This window comes from Galeopterus variegatus, unplaced genomic scaffold (genome assembly GCF_000696425.1).
Source record: "Galeopterus variegatus unplaced genomic scaffold, G_variegatus-3.0.2 Scaffold6225, whole genome shotgun sequence".
In the NCBI taxonomy this organism is placed as follows: Eukaryota; Metazoa; Chordata; class Mammalia; order Dermoptera; family Cynocephalidae; genus Galeopterus; species Galeopterus variegatus.
This window is the reverse complement of record NW_007732336.1, coordinates 1-6,359: the sequence shown is the minus strand read 5'-3', so window position 1 is coordinate 6,359 and position 6,359 is coordinate 1. Positions and strand designations below refer to the sequence as shown.

The following is a 6,359-nucleotide window of genomic DNA, read 5'->3' as shown; positions in this document are numbered from 1 at the left end:
AATGATAACTATATTTTCCTACAGACATGATATAAATCCAACTTTTAACTGTAGTGCCTTGCCTTGATTAAAAAAAAATAAAGATTTGGAAAGAGGATTTGTTCTGTAAATCTCCTTTTAAAGTTGGAATCTATGGCAAAATAAAAAAACAAATATGGTGAAGACAGTTAACCCTTCTCAATGTTGATAGCTGTCTTTATCATGTTTCAGGTTAAGATGGAACATAATTGAACTTAGGCGTGCATGTGCAACATTATGACTGCCCTCTGAGAGATGAGATATCAGAGTGTGTGCCTTTAAGTTCTCTCACTACCTTTCGTACAGTGCTGCAGTATTGCGTTTTTTAAAAAAAGTATATTTATTTATTTATTTTTGGTGGCTGGCCAGTATGGAAAGTATAATGTTTAATTTAATGGTATCATATCACAACAGCCACTTAGGTGTCTCCAGGCAAAACTTCTTTTGTCTCGCCTATGGAGGTTGGATCACACAATGATTCAGCATTGTCAGAAATTCTGGATTTTAGCCTCTGCCACAAGGATTACCATGAATGGACACCTGGACAAATTCCTTAACCATATTGGTCTTCTCCCTGTAAAAGAATCAAATCAGATGCACACTACTTCCAGCTCTAAACTCTGATTCTATATGCTTCCCTATGTTTTCTTTCTTTCTCTCTTTTTTTCTTTCTTTTGCTGGTGGGAGAAGGGTCTGGAAGCCGAAATAGGAGCAAGTACACCTGCTCCCCATCCAGATTCTACAGGATGAGGCATATGGGAGAGAAAGGACAACTTCTGAGAAAGCAAGGGAAGCCCAGATTCTTGTGAGAGAGCCAGGTTTGAGAAAGAACATGAAGAGAGCATTTAGAGAGGAGGCAGAGAATAGAGGGAATGTGAGGAGGACAAGCAAGATTTTTGAAGTTGGGGAGAAGTGAAAGAAAAGATCAGAAAAGGGGAGGTGGAGACTGGGACTGGTGCAGGTGGGGTCTGCGGTAGGGGTGAACGTGCTTCCTGCGGCTTTTCCTGTTCCCTTCTCTGAGCGGCTGCAGATCGGGCCTTTGGCCTGACCCAGCCCAGCCATGGCTTCAGCTTTGGAAGAGTTACAGAAAGATCTGGAAGAGGTAAAGGGGTTGCTGGGAAAGGCCACTAGGAAAAGAGCACATGATGCCCTTACAGCTGAAAAATCCAAGATTGAGACAGAAATCAAGAACAAGACATGACAGGAATCTCAGAGGACAGCAGAACTTCTTGACAATAAAAAGCCAGCTGCTGTGGTTGCTCCGTTTACAACAGGACATACAGTGAAAATCAGTAATTATAGATGGGATCAGTTAGATAAGTTTGTGAAAATCTACATTACCTTAACTGGAGTTCATCAAGTTCCCACTGAGAATGTGCAGGTACATTTACAGAGAGGTCATTTGATCTTTTGCTTAAGAATCTAAATGGGAGGAGTTACTCTATGATTGTGAATAATCTTTTTGAAACCCATCTCTGTGGAAGGCAGTTCAAAAAAAGTCAAGACTGATACAGATATTATCTTATGTAGAAAGAAAGCAGAAAACATGCAGTGGGACTACCTGACTCAGGTTGAAAAAGAGTGCAAAGAGAAAGAAAAGCCCTCCTACAACAGTGAAACAGATCCTAGTGAGGGAATGATGAACGTTCTAAAGAAAATTTATGAAGATGGAGATGATGCTATGAAGCAAACCCCTAATAAAGTGTGGGTGGAACAAGAGAGAAACAAGCCAAAGAAGACACAGAATTTTGAGATTTTAAAGTCATTTTGGGAACTGTGATGTGGAAATACTGATGTTTCCAATAAGGGAATGTTGTACATATAAATTTGACAGATAACTACTTACATGCCTTCTTCTAAGTAAAGGCAATGAATTTTTCATTTCCTACTGGAGGATTTATTTAAATAAAATAGGCTTATTGAATACTTCCTCCAAAGATGGTTTCATTAGTACCCTGGTTATTTTGTTCAAGAAAGGGTTGTGTTGCATTCTGATGTGAAATGTAAAAAGCAAGTCTTACCTAATGAAACTGCTATGTTGTATTTTGTTCAGCTAAGAGAAAACAAAAGTATTTGCTTGCCTTTAAGTTACCGACCCCAGCTCCCACCAATGTAAGAATGAGTAAGAGTAAATCCTGAATTTTTGCATATAAAAAAAAATAGAAAAAGAATGGGAGTGGTAGAGAGCATTATGGGAGATAAGACACAAAGACATGACATCTTGGTCTTCCTGTGGTGACGATGAGATTGGTCCTGTTAGCTTGTAGCAACCGGTCCCTCAATAGATATAATGTGACAGCGGGTAGGATTTCACCAATGGGTGGAATTCCACCAGCTGCCTTCTCCTGGTTGGGAGAGAGTTTCAAGCTGAGGAGTGAAGAGGCGCGCCAGCAGGGCCGAGAGCAAGCCAGCGTGTTCAGTGAGCCCACTACCAAGGGCCACAGCGAGGCGACTACAACTGCTACTTCTGACCTTCCATGACCTCCACTTATGGCCGCCAGGGGGTGCACCGTTCCCAGAGGTACTGCAATACCAGGTCGATGCATGGAGTGGATGGAGCAAATTCCTATTCCACCCCCCTGCTCCAAAAATCTATTTAATCTATTGTCCTTGGATAGAGGATGTGTCACATATTAAATTGACAAGAACAGATACTACACTTGATCTTAGCCAAAAGGCTGAGAAGCGATCTTCCCTATGTTTTCTAAGGTGGTCAGGGGCATACGCAAGTTTCTGGAGGCTTATTTCAAAGGTGATAACAAGAGCTTTCAGGATGGGGAATGATCTCTCTGTTCTTTCTTGTTCGGTCTTGTTTTTTCTCACTCAGATTTTATAGTCTACATTTTGGCAACAAGTGTTGTGGCTGGAGTTTTTTCTTCAGTGAACAGTTATTGAGTGCCAACATGGTAGTCACTGCTTGATGCTGGGAATGACTAAAGCAGGGATTCTATAATTGAGATGATCTCAGGATAGCGATGGAGGTACATGTCACAGGGCTTACCAATGGAAATGGCGCTCAGCCAAGACAGGTTGGTGTGTTTGTCAAAGACGCTGCTTGGCTGGTAATCTTCCCAACAGGCCTTACAGGGTAGCATTCATTACCTCGGAGAACTTCCCACAATCTGGTGTCTGTTGCCAGCCTTCCAGGCTTAGAAACTATGGGTTTAGTTAGCATACTGAGAGGATCTGCCTTTTCATTTATTTATCCAGTGTTCTGTACCTGGTTGTACTACCCCATGGTCCCTCCAAAGTATTTTACATGCCAGTGAAGCTGGACTTCTGACTGGTCCTTGGAACCCTCTGGGCTTTCCTGTCACTTGGCCTTACTTGTGTCGTTTTCTTCCTCTGGAACAGTCCTGTTAATTCCTTTCTCTCATACCTCTAATCATTTTTTAAAGTGTGTCTCAGTACCTCCTCTGTGCAGTCTTTTTGCACCTCTTTTATGAGTTGTGGTATTCCGTTCACCTGACACTCTTTACCCCTCTAAGCCCCCCTGAGGACATTTAGCATACTCTTCCTTAAAGCTCCTGTGGGCCTCTCATTTATACCTGGCAGTCTGTGAGATCTGTGAGGGTGATAATGGTGTCTTCTTTTCTCTGAGAAACTCTCAGTAAAACACAGTAACATTGTTTATAAGTAAACATTTATTTACTTATGTGCCAGAAAGAGTGCCAGAACTCTTTCAGTTAAAAATGGTGAAAATTCAACTAAGTTTGTGTGTGCCAAAAAAGGGGATTCTTTTTTTTTTTTCATGGGGTTGGGGGGTGGGAGGGGTGAGTCTCATCATACTGGGAAATCTGGGCATGGGTGGATTCAGGGACTCAAAGATAACAAGACTGTTTCTCCTTCTGCTGGGTCTGCTAATCTCTGCTTGGCTTCATTCTCAGATTTCCCTCCTCAAGGTAGCAAAATGGATGTTGTCTTGCTGTCAACACCAAGCCTATAACATTCTTACAGCTCAAGATTCCAAAGTAACATGTATGCTCTCTCTTTGAGCAGCCATACAGCAAATCTCATGAAGAGGTACTGATTGGCTCTCTGGGGTAGTATATTCATCCCTGAACAAATCCCCGTGGCCGGATTGGCCAAATCTGGGTGAAGGGCAGAATTAGCCCCCTTAAACCACAGGGAATGAAGAGGTTCTGCCTTCAGCAGAGGAGGGAAGGGATTCTAGGCAAGAAACAGCAGAAGTAATGACAACTATCCATAGTAACTCACTATGCTCGGCACTGGGAATACACCAGCAATCAGGACAGAGAAATGTCCCTGTCCCTAGGAGCTTACATTCCAGTTGGGGAAATACACACAAAAATAGACAAGCAGATGAAATAATTACAAATCATTTTGAAGCAAGGATTTAAAATAGAAAGTAATGGTGAGAACATTTAAAAAATTAATGTGGACTGGAAAGACCTCTCTGAGTGGGTGATAATTAAGATGATCCTAAAAGGATAGAAAGGATACATTATGTGGAGAGTGGGTGAAAGTGGATTCCAGGCAGTGGAAACAGGTGTAAGAAAAGGCCAAAATAGGAAAGAGATTGATGTGTTAGAGAAGAACAGAGAATCTAGAATGTAGAGAGCAAGGGTGCAGTGGCCCAAAGTAGACTAGAGAGAAAGAAAAGGGCCAGATCATGGGGCTGGTCATGATTATAGTGTCATGATTGGAGGGCAAAGGTAGAAGTCAGAAAACCAGTTGGGAGGCCACTACAGAATCCAGAGAGATGATGGTGGCCAGGACTGGAATGGTGACGAGAGATGGAAAGAAAAGGATGGATTAAAGACTTATTTTTGGAATTAGCTGGAGTTGCTGATGCTTTGGGAATAGTGGGTTGAGGGAAAAAGAGAATCAAGTTTGATTTCTAAATTTTTCTCAGAAAAACCTTAGATTCGTGAGGCTGGTAATAAAATCAGAGTGCCAATATATAACTGTGATGTGGATCAAAATTTATTCTGTGTGATCATTACTAATCTCACCCAGTAAGCAGACTCCCTGGGTCATGTCAGAAAGTGGCATGGTGAGCAAACCTTAGATTCGTGAGGCTGGTAATAAAATCAGAGTGCCAATATATAACTGTGATGTGGACCAAAATTTATTCTGTGTGATCATTACTAATCTCACCCAGTAAGCAGACTCCCTGGGTCATGTCAGAAAGTGGCATGGTGAGCATAGATCTTTTGATGTACAGTGACACCAGGCCACATGTCTATCTCAAGAGGGTCTGAAGAAGGGGCTGTTAACAGTTGCAGTCTGTTGGCTTAGGTCCTCTCGCCTCTCCAGTTTTTGAACAGGCACAGCCTCTATGACTCTCTTCCTGTACGGTCTCTGGGAGCTGAAGCCCCATCTTCTCACTGACGTGTTCTTTGGATCTTTGAAGGTATTTCATTTAGGTATTTCATTTACTGATTTAGAAGCCATCCTGCCTCTTTAAGGTGAATTTACAGAACTCTTCCCTGATTGTTTACAGGTTGAGTTAAAACTCTCTGAGGGTAGCTTTATTTCTCCTTTTTCAAAGTTTTGGGGCATACTCTTGAATCTCCATACAGCACTGTAAATGTTTATATCAAAGTGAGTCTGAAGGAGCAGATTTCCTGATTCATATACGATTATACTAGAATTCATCTTCTAGTTCCATTACAGATAATATCCACAATCCAAAATGTTTCTTTCAACTTTTCTTTGCATTTATGAGACAAAGTATCCAAGGAGTACCCAATAGTGTGCAAAAGGTGTACTAGGGTTCACTATATATTTTGACAGATAACTTATTCCTAACACCTCTAGTCCCTTCCCTAGAAAATTACTGGTGTAACAGGTGTAAGAAAAGTCCACCAGTTATATTCTCCTCTACCACATTGTCCTGGCCATGAAAGTTTACTGAAAGCACTCTTCAGGAATTGGGAGAGGCCCAGGCCACTTACATTTTAAAAATCTCTTGGTGGGCCGGCCCCGTGGCGTACTCGGGAGAGTGCCGCGCTGGCAGCGCCGCTCCCGCCGAGGGTTCGGATCCTATATAGGGATGGCCGGTGCGCTCACTGGCTGAGCCCGGTGCAGGCGACACCACACCAAGGGTTGCGATCCCCTGACCGGTCACGAAAAAGACAAAAAAGAAAGAAAGAAAAAAACTCTTGGTATAATAATGATAACAAAGAGAAGGAGGAAGTAGGGTTGCCAAAAACAGGATTACAAAAATTGTGGTAGGGCCGGCCAGGTGGCGCACTGCTACAGTGCGCCGCTTGAGAGCGCAGGGGCCCTCCCGCCAAGGGTTCGGATCCCACATACACACGGGCCGCTCACTGGCTGAGCAAGGTGCGGGCGCAACACTGAGTGTTGCGATCCCC

General features: G+C 42.7%; 1 pseudogene; it reads left to right on the top strand.

Moving 5' to 3' along the window:
- Positions 1 to 1,078: 1,078 nt before the first annotated feature.
- Positions 1,079 to 1,770, top strand: LOC103605998 (annotated as a pseudogene).
- Positions 1,771 to 6,359: the final 4,589 nt, after the last annotated feature.